The sequence below is a fragment of the Castanea sativa genome, chromosome 4 (genome assembly GCF_040712315.1).
Source record: "Castanea sativa cultivar Marrone di Chiusa Pesio chromosome 4, ASM4071231v1".
NCBI lineage: Eukaryota > Viridiplantae > Streptophyta > Magnoliopsida > Fagales > Fagaceae > Castanea > Castanea sativa.
Genome location: NC_134016.1, coordinates 15,156,652 through 15,170,526, shown reverse-complemented (window position 1 = coordinate 15,170,526; position 13,875 = coordinate 15,156,652). Strand labels below are relative to the sequence as shown.

At 37.4% G+C, this 13,875-nt stretch overlaps 1 pseudogene; it reads left to right on the top strand.

Moving 5' to 3' along the window:
* Positions 1 to 6,156: 6,156 nt before the first annotated feature.
* Positions 6,157 to 7,564, top strand: LOC142633110 (uncharacterized; annotated as a pseudogene).
* The last annotated feature ends 6,311 nt before the right edge of the window (positions 7,565 to 13,875 follow it).

Sequence of the window (13,875 nt, the reverse complement as noted above, 5' to 3'; positions counted from 1 at the left end):
GGGTGTATCCTATTCCATCCTCTTCCACATTCTCATCTTCCACTGCCTTCAATTCTAAATCAAGTGTGTCTGCTTCCAACTCCATCAAGTCTGATGTCCTTCTGCTATGGCATTATAGACTTAGACATCCTAGTTCTAGACTTCTATGTTCTGCTTTAAAGACATTTTGTCAGTCTGTAACTTTGTCTCAAATTGAGAACATTTGCTCATCTTGTGAATATTGTATAAGTGCTAAAATGCACAAGTACCCTCTAGCTAAGACTCCTATTATCTCTAATTCTGTTCTTGATATTGTTCATAGTGATGTTTGGGGTCGAGCACCTTTATCTTCTGTTCTTGGTTTTTCATTTTATGTGATCTTTATGGATGATTACACTAGGTTCACATGGTTGTTTTTGCTCAAACATAAACATGAGGTATTTTATGTGTTTAAGCATTTCAAAGCACTTGTTGAGAATCAATTTTCTACTAAGATTAAAGTGCTTAGGTCTGATAATGGTATTGAATATACCAATTCTGCCTTTCAAGCATTTTTGTTCCTCTAGTGGCATTTTACATCAAACCTCTTATCTTCATTCTCCTCAACAGAATGGGGTTTCTAAAAGAAAACATAGATATATTGTTGAAACAGGTCTCTCTCTCCTCTATAGGTCTCATTTACCTTACAATTACTGGTCCTATGCTTTTTCTACTACTGTCTTTCTCATAAATAGACTGCCTTCTTTTGTCTTGAACTTCAAGTCTCCTTGGGAACTTTTGTACTCTAAACCACCACCTTTTCATGCTCTCAAGGCCTTTGGTTGAGTTTGCTATCCTTATCTTAGGCCTTATAATAAACACAAGCTTCAACCTAGGTCTCAAGAGTGCATTTTTTTGGGTTATCCTCCACTATCAAAGGGCTATATCTATCTTGATCCTACAATTAATAAAATTTACATTGCTTGTTATGCTTTATTCAATGAGTCCTCGTTTCCTTTTACTCAACCTTCTTTTTCTACTGATCCTCATACTCCTTTCACCATTCCCTTTTCTCCTTAGTTTCCTTCTTCATCTGTTTCTTCAACTGCTAGTGTTAGTCCTATTTCTTCTGGTTCTGATTCTATTCCTTCTTCTCATTCCTTAGACATTATTGCTTCTTTGCTTCCTTCTTTGCTACATGCCTCCACTCCTATTCCTATGGTTCCATCTCCTTCCACAACACCTTCTTCCATTTCTAATTCTCTTTCTTCTTCTTCTACTCTTCCTAATTCTATTCCTCCTCCATCCTCCAATCATAATCCTTCTTCCTCTCTTCCTACTCCTCATAATTCTCATCCTAGGGTTACAAGATCAAAACATGGTATATATAAGCCTAAAGCTTTAGTTGTTAAGCATGACTATTCTATGACTGAACCTCCTTCCTATGCTATTGCTACTAAATACCCTCAATGGGTGGCTGCCATGGACTCAGAATTTCAGTCTTTACAAAAATAGCACACTTGGTCCTTAGTTCCTTTACCTGCTAACAAGAATGTGGTCACTTGCAAGTGGGTTTATAGGTTAAAGAGGCATGCTAATGGGTCTATTGCTAGATATAAGGCTAGATTAGTGGCTCGAGGTTACCTTCAACAATATGGTCTTAATTATGATGAGACTTTTAGCCCTGTGATTAAGCCTGCTACAGTGAGTCTTCTTTTAGCTTTGGCTGTGAATAATGGTTGGGAATTAAGGCAGCTTGATGTTAGTAATGCCTTTCTTCATGGCATTTTGAAAGAAGAGGTTTCTATGTGGCAGCCTCAAGGTTATGTTGATTCTCAATTTCCTAATCATGTGTGTCTTCTTCATAAGGCATTCTATGGTCTCAAACAAGCTCCTAGGGCCTGGTTTGAGAGATTTACCTCTCATTTGTATCATATTGGCTTCTTTGCTTCGGGTGCTAATGCGAACTTGTTTATCTACAGACATGGAGGTCATTTGGTGTTTCTTTTGTTGTATGTGGATGATATCCTTCTCACTGGGAATGATTCAACTTTTACAACTTCCATCATTTAGCTTTTACGTTCTGCCTTTGACCTCAAGGACCTTGGTCTGCTTCACTATTTTCTTGGCTTACAAATTGAATACACTACTTCTGGTTTGTTTGTGCATCAGTCTAAGTATGCTACTAATTTGTTGTCCAAGTTTGCTATGCAAGATTGTAAGCCTTGCAAAACACCTTGCTCTCCCAATCAGCATTTGCTTCCTAATGATAGTCCTCCTTTGTCTGATCCTTCTTCTTATAGAAGTCTAGTTAGTGCTCTCTAATACTTTACATTTACTAGACCTGACCTCTCTTTTGCTGTTCAACAAGCCTGTTAGTACATGAGTGCTCCTACACAGAATCACTTGCAAGCTTCTAAGCATATCTTGAGATATATTAGAGGCACCCTTCATTATGGTCTTCCTTTTACACCTGGCTTGCCTTCCTTGTCTGCCTACTGTGATGCAGACTGGGCTGGTGATCCAGTTGATCGTAGGTCTATTTTAGGTCTTGTTGTGTTCTTTGGGAATTGTCCTATCACCTGGTCTGCTAAGAAGCAGTCCACAGTTTCTAGTTCATCCACTGAAGCTGAGTATAAAGCATCGGCTTCCTCAGCTGCTGAATTGTATTGGATTTGTATGCTCTTTCATGATTTGGGCATTTTTCTCTCTAATCCTCCTTTGTTGTGGTGTGATAATTTTAGTGCTTTGGCCATAGCTTCCAATCTAGTGTTCCATGCTCGTACCAAGCATATTGAAGTGGATTACCACTTTGTGTGTGAGAAGGTTCTTAGGACGGATCTTCTAGTCAAATTCATTTCCTCCAATGATCAGCTTGTTGATATTTTTACAAAGGGTTTACCTTCTTCTCGTTTTCACTAGCTTACTTCCAAACTCATGTGGAAATTCCCCTTTCATTTGAGGGGGGATGAAAGCACTAGCAATAGTAGTTGTCAGCTTGAAGAAATTGGAGATGAAGCAAGTTCAGTTCCAAAAATAGAGAAGACAAAGTGCAAAACTAAATAGAACGCTGTCATTTCAATACAAGCACTAGAATAAATAGAACGCTGTCGTTTGGCTTTGTGTATGTTTTAACTTAAGCTTCAACATATGTGCACGTGAGATAGATAGCTGGACTTGTAATTGTTTTCCCCCTTTTCTGTTGCTGTATACATATATATATATATATATAAAGCTTCACTAGTCAGTGCAGAAGATTTTAATACAATTGAATTTAGTTGAGAAATTCTTTCTTCTTTCTTGCTCTCTCTCTCTTTTTCTGTTATACTCTGCCCCTATATTTCATAGATTTCTCTGTGTTTCTTCAGAGAGCATTGGAATCAGAGTTCAAAGGCTCTTGCTTAGTCCACTACTCCCTGAGCTGAGCGATGGTGTCACCAGCGAGAGCGAGCGAGCCAGCCATGACGGCTTGATTCAATGGAAACAGGTAACCGGCTCTGCCAGTTGCAGTTGCGGAATTGGAGGGTTTGGATTTGGAATCGGGCTTTTTAGGTCTTTTCTGAAGGGATGGTTTGAGTTCCAAAGCCTGCCAAGGCCTCCACCCAAAGCCTCCATTTCTGAAACCACAAAAAATAACAAAAACAACAATCTTTTCAAAAACAAAGCGCACTAATTTATTCTACTTATTTAGTTTGACTCCTCAAAATCGAAAATGTTTTTGCTGATTTTTATACATTAACAATTTTCTGAATTTTGATGTATTGAATTTTTGTTTTGTTTGGAGTTCTCTTTGCCCTTTTGGTTCTCTATTGGAATTTTTGTTTAATAAGCTTAATTTTGAGTTTGTCAGATGAACCACAAAATGGCTATTGTGAGGTCTATTTGGTTGCTCTGAAAGGCAAAAAAATTGAATGGGAGAGTGGCTAACGTTTGAGTTAACAGGAGTTATCTCTTGAATTTGAGTCTTAGTAGGTGGGACAGGTGTCACTCTTTGATAATGACACGTCACAGTTTGGGGACCTCCTTCAATCTGAATTGCAGAGAAACTTTCTTCCTTCTAGTTAGGCTTTTCCTATGTTTTTTTCTTCTTTTCTTTACTTCTTGCCGGGATTAGTCCCACAGGGTCATGGGCACTTAAACTATGAGGATAGCTTTTTTTTTTTTCCCCCTTTATATTCCATTAGTTCTCATTAGAATGTGAACTCTTTTTAACTTATAAAACAAAGATAGTTTATAATTGATCACAAATTAACATAAAAATAATGCTAATTATAGTTTGTATATATTTCATGCACATAATGCTAATTATAGAATTTTTTACTTAATTGTATTTCGGAAACAAATTTACAATACTCCAATGGCAACAGTTATGTGGAGGCTAATATTAGATAACTTCAATTCTTGCCTCCACTGGCTCGTCCATACAATGAATGAGTATTAAATCTACAGGCTTGTCCATACAAATGACGAGCATCCAATCTATAGGGCCGTCTATGTGAGGTTTACCACATAGCATTAATGGCACAATCTTAAATGGTTTCGTAACTGATGAGCTCCAACAGTTAAAAAGACCAATCATGAGTCAATTAAGCCTCCATTTAAGTCTAGACACACGTTACAAAAAAACAACCAAAAGAGCTATTAAGAGGCTGCCAATAGTCATACTCATAATGAAGCTCCCAACAACTGCACTAAGGTTGTAAATAAGCCACCAAGCACTAGGAGAAAGGTACACAAATTCGAACACACAGAATAACATTATGATTTTCTAAGAGATATTGAGAATTCTACTGACTAAATTATCAGAGAATCATTGGCTAACGTCACTCCAGTGTCTTGCTCTCTCATTTTTGTAGGGAATGCTACCTCATCTAGATTTAGACGAGGTCATTGACTGATGACCATTTTTGGCATCATCATCTATATATAGATCACATATATTCATAAATAATTATCTTAAATAGTCACCTAACTCTCACCAATCCAAAGTCATTGCACATGTTGACTGCAATTACTTAAGTGCCTAATTTGTTGGGCCCCAAACAATATTATCCCCAATATTAGCGATCTATATAGTAATCACACACAAGAACCTAAATATTTACCTGAAAAACCATTTCTTCTTGAAAGAAAAAACAATAGGACAAACTTCGAATCAATTTCACTATTATCAAATCAATTACAATATCTCTTATGTTTGTCTCACGGCTAAAGAAAAATCTCTCTTATTTTTCTTTACTCTCACACACACACTCTCTTTGTGTCTCATGGATAAAGAAAAACCTTCTAAGTTTTCTTTGCTCTCACACAATAATTATTACCTGGAAAGCGACAACACTTTGCTTTATCCTTTCTAATATATTGTTCTTCTTCTTTCTCTTTTCTAGGTAGCACTCCTTGACTATCATCTCGAAGGCACTTTACTCTTTCCTCTATAGCTTTCTTCTCTTCTTGTTTCTCTTTTCCACGTAGCTTTCCTTGGCTATCTTCTCTAAGACGGCAACACTTTGCTCTCTCTTTCTTGGCTATCTCTTTGAAGGCGGCAATACTCTGCTTTCTCTCCTCCTTGGCTATCTCCCAAATGAAAAAATATATTTTTTTTTCTTGGTTTCACGCTCTATTTTCCCTCTTCACATAGAGAGGACCCTTGGGCCAAAACCCTCAAATTTTTTGTAGCATTGTCTATTTATAAGACTTCTTTTCCTATTTCTTCTTGCATAGGTAATGCATTACTTCTTTAACAATGAATAATATTTCTTTTCACACTAAGGAATAGTCTTTCCTTCCACCTTTAGGAAACCTAAATTAATATTTCCTTTCATTAACTAAGAAACCCAATTAACATTCCAAGTCACAAGTGAAATTTGAGACAATTTCCCAACATAATTATCTTGTACTTAAAATTAATAATAATAATAATTTACTATATCTATGTATATAGCTCACATAGCTATTCATAATTAATGATCTTAAATAGTGACCTAACTCTCATTTATCCAAACTCCAAAGTCAATGCGCATGCTTCTTCTTTTTTTGAAAAAGTCAATGCGCATACTTTTTTTTACAAAGTCAATGCACATGCTGAGTGCAATTGTCAAGTGCGTAAGCACATATGTAAAAGTTTCTTTTCTTTTCCGGGTTATAACATACGTCATAAGTTTGGGATACCAGTTACCAACACTACAAAGTAAAAAGTGAAGCAAATTCAGCATTCACAATGCCTACAGACCAAGCTCAATCTAAGGGAATGGCTGGTTTGTATGGCAAGCGAGCTGATTTTTACGTGGATGCTAGGCCAACTTATCCAACCGAGTGGTACTCTATGCTGGCTGCTCTCATCCCTCACCACTCCTTAGCTTGGGATGTTGCACCGGCAATGGTCAAGTTGCTATTGGTGTTAGTCCCTTTTTTCCTTCTCTCTCTCTGTCTAATACATTGTAGCTTGATCCATGTTAGCAATTTACAGTTTTTTCTTATAAAATTCTTCTTTTGTAATGTGTGTACATAACTACCTCTCTCGAAGAATCTTACAATTTTTTTGGATCATTGGCTAAGATTGAGAGTTAAAAAATTAACTTTCAATCTCAACCCTTGGATCAATAAGTTAGAAAGGTTTTTTTAAAAGAAAGGTTAGAGAGTTATTTTATTTTATTTTTAAACTCTTAATCTCAACCATAAGAGCTTTTCCAAATAAAATATAATAAAATAAAAATTCTCAACCATAAAAGCAATTGCATATTACGAATTGTACGAGATATTAATCTGTGAACCTGTCTGAATCTTGTAAGATTGGACCAATTCTTTTGACGAAAAAACCATTGCTACCTTATTTATAAAATTAAACAGTTTCCTTGCATCTTGATGTTTGCAAAGAATCAAATAAGACTAAGATTGTTAGAATTGTATGATAATTTTCTTGACAGGTTGCCAAGCATTATGAGCTAGTCGTTGGAACTGATGTGAATGAGGCTCGGTTGAAACTTGCAATGCCACACCCTTGCATTAGATATCTCCATACTTCAACATCCGTACCAGATGATGAATTAGTGGACCTAATTGGTGGAGAAAATTCAGTTGATTTGGTAACTGTGGCCACAGCTATCTACTCACTTGAGCTCCCCAAATTCTACACCATTGTGAAACGTCTTCTAAAAAAGCCAGGAGGTGTAATTGCTGTTTGGGGCTATTTTGACATAGTAGTTAGCCCCATTTTTGATCCCTTAATAAAGCGTTTTCGTGACTCCAATATTCCCTATCTGGACCTAAAAACACCATACGGAAATAATGTTTCTAAGCCACTTCCATTTCCCTTCGAAAGTGTTGGTTTAGGATGTGAGGGGGAACCACGACAACTAGATATGTCAATGGAGCTCTCATTAGAGAACTTGTTGACGATTTTAAGGTCATGGTCTTCAGTAACTATGGCTAAGGACCAAGGTGTTGATTTATTATCAGAAAGTGTGGTTAAAGAATTTGAGAGTGCTTGGGGAGCACCTACATTGGTTAGATCAGTCATCTTTAAGAGCTTTATGCTTGCCGGAAAAGTTAGGCTTTAGTTTTGTTTCTTTGAATTTCATTGTAAAAACAATGTATGGGATTGGGGAAAGAGGGAACGGGAGTTGTTTGTGATTGTTGCATAAAATATTGTAACACTTAATAATAATATACTAATTTGGTAGCTTCCCTTTATGTGCCATTGATATTTTCTAGTTTTCTTTGCTCTTGAAAAGTTAAAACAAACAAAGTTAAGAGATGTGCCTTAAATTTTTCTAAGGAACACTTGTCCTTTCTTATAGCCTTGGCTTATGTAAGAGTCATATTTTTTATGTATTGGCATATTTGAGTCAAACCATACTTTTCATGTACCTTGAGTTTTTGTTATAAGTGTGTTCATGAATAACAAGTGACTAATAAGTATGAATTGAAGATACAAGACTGCACAAGAAACTACTCAAGAAAAGTTGAAAAACAAGACTTTGATACCTTTCGATGCATGTTGATCTATCGAGAATAAATAAATCTTGATACTTGGCTTGACACCACTCAATTTATTGATATTCGAGAAAACTAAACAGTAATTTCTACTTCAGCCCACGATGACTTGGTCCATCTTAGAATTCATGCACTAGGATTCTAAAACATATAAAAGGGATATTTTGTGGCCATCACCACAAACACAAAAGACACACGAATACTAGGAGTTGTTGTGACATTTTGTGCGCTTAGGGTTTTGAACCAAACTATAACAATCAAGCAATTGTTGTGGTGTTAGTCACAAATAGGAAATTCATACAAAGGAGAAGTCTTTTTGGAAAAAGTATTCCAATTGAGGGATTGGAGCTAAGCTTCCTTTTACATCACTAGGTTTTACTATAAGATTCCTTATACTAGGTAGGTAACCTCTATTTTTGTTAGTAGATTTTTTGGGAGTGATAACTTGAAATTCTCTTGTAGAGTTTTTTCTATAAGGGTTTTCCCCACATGAACAAATCACCATGTTAAACTTATTTTCTGGTGCACTTAACTTAATTTGGTAATTTCATTGTTCTTTATTTGGTTTTGCATCTAATTTTGTTAGGACATATGTGGTTCACTTGTTAAAAACATATGTCGTTCTTTTATGTAATTGACTAATCCTTTGACAAAACATACTTTACTTGTATTTGGGTAGATCTAGGATGTTTTTAATACTTCAAGAAACAAGGTTTCAAGATCAAGTGTTAAAGCCATGCAAGTCTGTTCAAGAAACAAGTTGAAGAAGTGTCTGTCATTAAAGCTCGACAGCTAGCATCTTTCGAGCTTAAGAAGCTATTCCAGCTCCAAGGCTCTACAACTGCTCGACAGCATCTCGACACCTCTAGCTGTCGAAGTTTAAGAAAAACAGATTTTTAGATCTGTTTTGATTCCAATCTGTGGATTTGTCTTTGGACCTTCTTTTCTCATAACCCTAGACATATAAAAGGGATTATTTTAAGGGCTGTCAAAATAGACACATGTTGCACAAGTATCGAGCAAAGTCTGTTCAAGCAATTTGTGACCGGAGACAAAGTTTGCCCTAGTTCATCTTTTTGTGAAGAAGCTGCTGTGTTTGTGCACCATAGGGTTTTGTTTCCAAGTATCTTCTTGTTCTTCATTGTGAGGATGAACTGAAAAAGTTTGCAACCAACATCTTTCTTAAGTTGGTGATTGAAGTCGCATACTAGGATCCGCGCAATCAGTTAGTCACGTACTGGGAGCCGTGCATTAAAATGAGAGATTGTCACTATAGAACAAGTCCAATTAGGTATTGGGGTAAGGGTTCAATTGTAGGTTAGTATAAGGTACTGAGATTCCTTTACTTGTAACCGCTTGTTGTGATAATAGTGGATTCTCAGGAATGGTGACCTTAAAATTACCCGGTGGAGTTTTTACCTTAGTGGTTTTCCCCATTCATAAACAAAACCAGTGTCAAATTATTTTCCGCTGCACTTTAGTTTATTGGTGAATTTTTTTTTGCTACCACGCGTTTGCATGTTAAATTGGTTAATTAATTAAACTTGGCTAATTAATCAATTAATCCATCACAAAGGGTTAATACGTTTTCGGCCTATCAAGTGGTATCAGAGCGGGCACACTCTTATTAGGGTTTAATCCTTGTGTGTGATCCATTAACCCCTGTTTGTCATGGATAGAGGGCAATCTCTTATTATCCCTCCTTTATTTGATAGAACTAATTATGCATACGGGAAAGTACGCATGAGAGTTTTTTTGTAGTCTCTAGATGAGAAGGTGTGGCAAGCTGTAGAGATTGGTTGAACCAAGCCAAAGGAAGCGCCGGCCGATTGGAATGAGGCCAAGATCAAGGCGGCAAACTTCAATAACAGGGCATTGAATGTGTTGTTCAGTGTAGTCACGAATAAGGAGTTCAAGAAGATATCATCCACTGAAATTGCAAAGGAAGCATGGACCATCCTCTAGACAACCTATGAGGGAACAAAGGCTGTCAAGGATTCGAAGCTACAGAGACTCACTACAAGCTTCTGATAGGCCAAAAACGTATTGACCCATTGTGATGAATTAAGTTGATTAATTAGCCAATTATTAATTAATCAAATTAATATGCAAAGCGCATGGTAGCACAAACAAATCACCAATTAAACTAAGTATGCAGTGAAAATTAAATGACACGGTGATTTATTTACGAATGGCGAAAACCTACACGGCTAAAACTCCACTGAGTGATTTTAAGGTCACCACTCCCGAAATTCCACAATTATCACAACAAGCGGTTACAAGTAAAGGAATTCCGAGTACCTTACCAACCTACAATTGAACCCTTACCCCAATACCCAATTGGCTTTGTTCTGTAGTGACAATCTCTCCTTTCAATGCACGGCTCCCAAGTACGTGACTAACTAATTGCGTGAATCCCAGTATGCGACTTCAATCACCAACTAGAGAAGATTGTTGGCTGCAAAGTTCTTCAATTCATCCATACGATGAAGATCAAAAAGATGCTTGGTTACAAAAACCTACGGTGCATATTACACAGCAACTTCTTCACAAGAGAGATGAACTAGCGCAAGAACTTTTTCTCTGGTCACAACTTGCTTGAAAAAGGATTTCTCAATGCTTATGCAACTTGTGTCCACTTTTACAGCCCTTAAAATAATCCTTTTATATGTCTAGGGTTAGGAGAAAAGAAGGACCAAAGACACATCCATGGATTGGAATCAAAACAGAACTCAAAATCTGTTTTTCTTAAACCTCGACAGATAGAGGTATCGAGATGCTGTCGAGTAGCTGTCGAGCCACGGGGCTGGAACAGCTTTTTAAACCTCGACACATGCTAGCTGTTGAGCTTTAATTAACTTGCACTTTTCAGCTTGTTTCTTGGACAGACTTGATGACTTCAACACTTGATCTTGAAACACAGTTTCTTGAAGCATTAAACACATCCTAAATCTACCCAATTACAAGTAAAATCCGTTTTGTCAAAGGATTAGCCAATTCCATAAAATGAATGATATATGTTCTTAACAAGTGAAACACACATGTCCTAACAATCTCCGCCTTTGGCAATCCGTGACAAAACCACAACTAACAAATGAACATATGAGAAAAGTTATAAAACACTCAACTCATAGTCACTTGTTGAATACAATAAAATCTATCCTAACATAAACTCTTGAAAAACTTTGCAAGAAGAGAGTTTATGGCAAGTGAACTTTGACAACCTGTATTTCTGAAACACTTTAAACAAAACTCATGAAGGCATCTTAGTGTGAAACAGAAATAATAGATTGCATACAAGTAATAAGAATCATGTGTATAAAGATAGAAAAGAAACAACACATGTAAGGGTAGGTGAAAGAAACATACATCAACATATAAAGAAGATAAGTCCAATGTATGTCATTTATGGTCACAAGACCTAGATACAAGAAGAAAAATGTATCTAAAGTAGAGAAAAGAAAAAGATACAAGTAATCCTCACTACATCCCTCAAAACATCAACACCCCCTCGATCAAAAATTTCCTATTCAAGCTCTCACCCTAAGTATGACTACTCTCATAACCCAAAACTAAAACTACTCTCCCTTTTTGTCACGAGTGACAAAGGGTAGAGTGTCAAGTAGACATCTTATCGGTAGAGCTCTCCATCATCATCATCCGAAGCATCATCATCATCACTATCATCATCCTCAGACACAGAAGCCACAGAAGGTGGAGGAGGAGAAACCTCAGGAGTAAAACCACCCATGGTCGCCTGTCGCCGAGCAATGTGACCAACATGAACATTCACTTGATACAATTCTGTAGAGAGTGTATCTAGGCAAGCATCCATGTGCTGAAGCTATGCCATGATGTCTCCTAGTGACACTTCACTCGTAGAAGAGGAGGGAGCAGATGAGACTCGAGCAGATCTAGATGGAGTCGGACGGGAGGAATGAGCTATTAAAACCGTCTGTCGCAACCTAAATTTCGCCTCATTACGTTTTACGGTAGCGGCGTCTATGGTACACATGATATGAAATGGGTCAAACACGGGAAAAGGGATGGAAAAATGGCGTAAAATCCTCGTGATAGCGGAAGGAAAGATGAGCACATCACGAGTAGCCGTATCCCTATAGACATCGATGATAGAAAGAATAAAATGTAAAGGAAAGTCTATAGTGAGATGCTCAAGAAGAGACAACAAAAACCGAGCATAAGGCTTTGTGATAGAGTTATAGTAAGAGAGTGGGTACAACACAAAAGTCATCACCATGTTCAAGAAACGAGGACCTTTAGCAAAAAGCCGACTAGTGTAAACTGATGCTCACCCCAATCAGAAGGGCGCTCACAGAAAGCGATGATCATCTCATCTTTGGACACAGTCCTCATACTCTCACAACTTGGGTAGTTAGGATGCTCTATCCTAAGAACCCGAAGCACATTCGCAACAAGTTGCGGTGTGATAGAAAAGCACGTACCTCAAATGCGAGTGAAAAACAGAGGTACAAAAGAATCAAATCCATGCATGTTGGAGTAAAACTCCTAAATCAGTATGGAAGGACAAATGACCGGAACGTCACATAGTGACTCCCAACCCCGACTGTGAAAGACATCGGGTAGGCCAGTGTCGGTGAAGTCCGCCAGAATAACTTAACGTTCCGAATGAACACCTCGTTTAGAAAAGTTAGAAGTCCTGATGGGCTTTCTCATCACGAAACCGAACAGAAAGGGGAGTAGGATCAGAGGACGAAGAGGCCCTAGAATGAATAGGGTTCTGGGACGGAATGGACTTACGTTTTGGTGTCATAGACACTACTAACGTAAACAGAAAGAGAGGGGGAAAGAAAGAAACACTCAGAGAAGTTCCAAAGCAATGAAAATATAACAAGTATATAGAAAAGAGAGAACGTATGCATGGGAAATGCATGAACATGTGACATGCAATATAAAAAGCATCATGGGCTCAGCCAAATCCAAACCTACCAGCACACAAACAATTTGCACACATCTAAATGCATGAGGATATTATTAAAATGCGAATGTGATGCAATGCATGCAGTATTTAAGATCAAATCAACAAAATCCTTCCTAAAGATTGCAACAATACTCATTAATTTTGAAAAACCCCAAAATTTTTCAAGAACCTCAAAAACTATGTTTCAAAACATGAAATGCATGTAAATGAAGAAGATTAGACGCTTACCAAGTGAGAAAAAACTTGAACAAGCTTGAGGAAACCTTGGGTAGAGGTTTGGAGTGAGAGAGAGAGAGGTTTGGAGTGAAAAGACAGAGCTATCGAGAGAGAGATCAAGAGAAATGAGGAGCCGGATCACACAGAGCCTTTAAATAGAGGTTCAGTAAATCTCGATAGATACAGGTGTCGAGAGGTGTCGAGAGGTGTCGAGACATCTGTCGAGGAAGGTGTTAAGCAAAACATCGTCAATAGATAGAGCTATCGAGAAGGTGTCGAGAACAAAGCACAGACACGAGAATAGAAGCTCGATCAATCCAGTAGCTGTCAAGAAGCTATCCAGAGGACAGAAGATTTCTCAATCGATCCACCTAGTGTCAAGAAGCTATTGAGATTGCAACAAGAAAAAGCTAGAAAGCTCGACAGACAGCCAGGTATCGGGGAAGTGTCGAGCGAGCTTTTAAAAGCAGTTTTTCAAGAAAGGAAAAACATAGACATGAATGCAATCACGCATACAACTCAATCAATGATCCAATCAACATATTAGACTCTCAAAATCATCTCTCAACAACAATTTTAAGCACATGGATCCCATAACACACACACACACACACTAAACAAGTCTAACCAATTTTATATTTTAAAAACAAGTCAAGACAATTTAGTGAGTATACATCAACACATGTAAACCTTGTGATGGCCAAATCACATTGTACCTGCACATGTATCAAAAGTAATAAAGAATATTG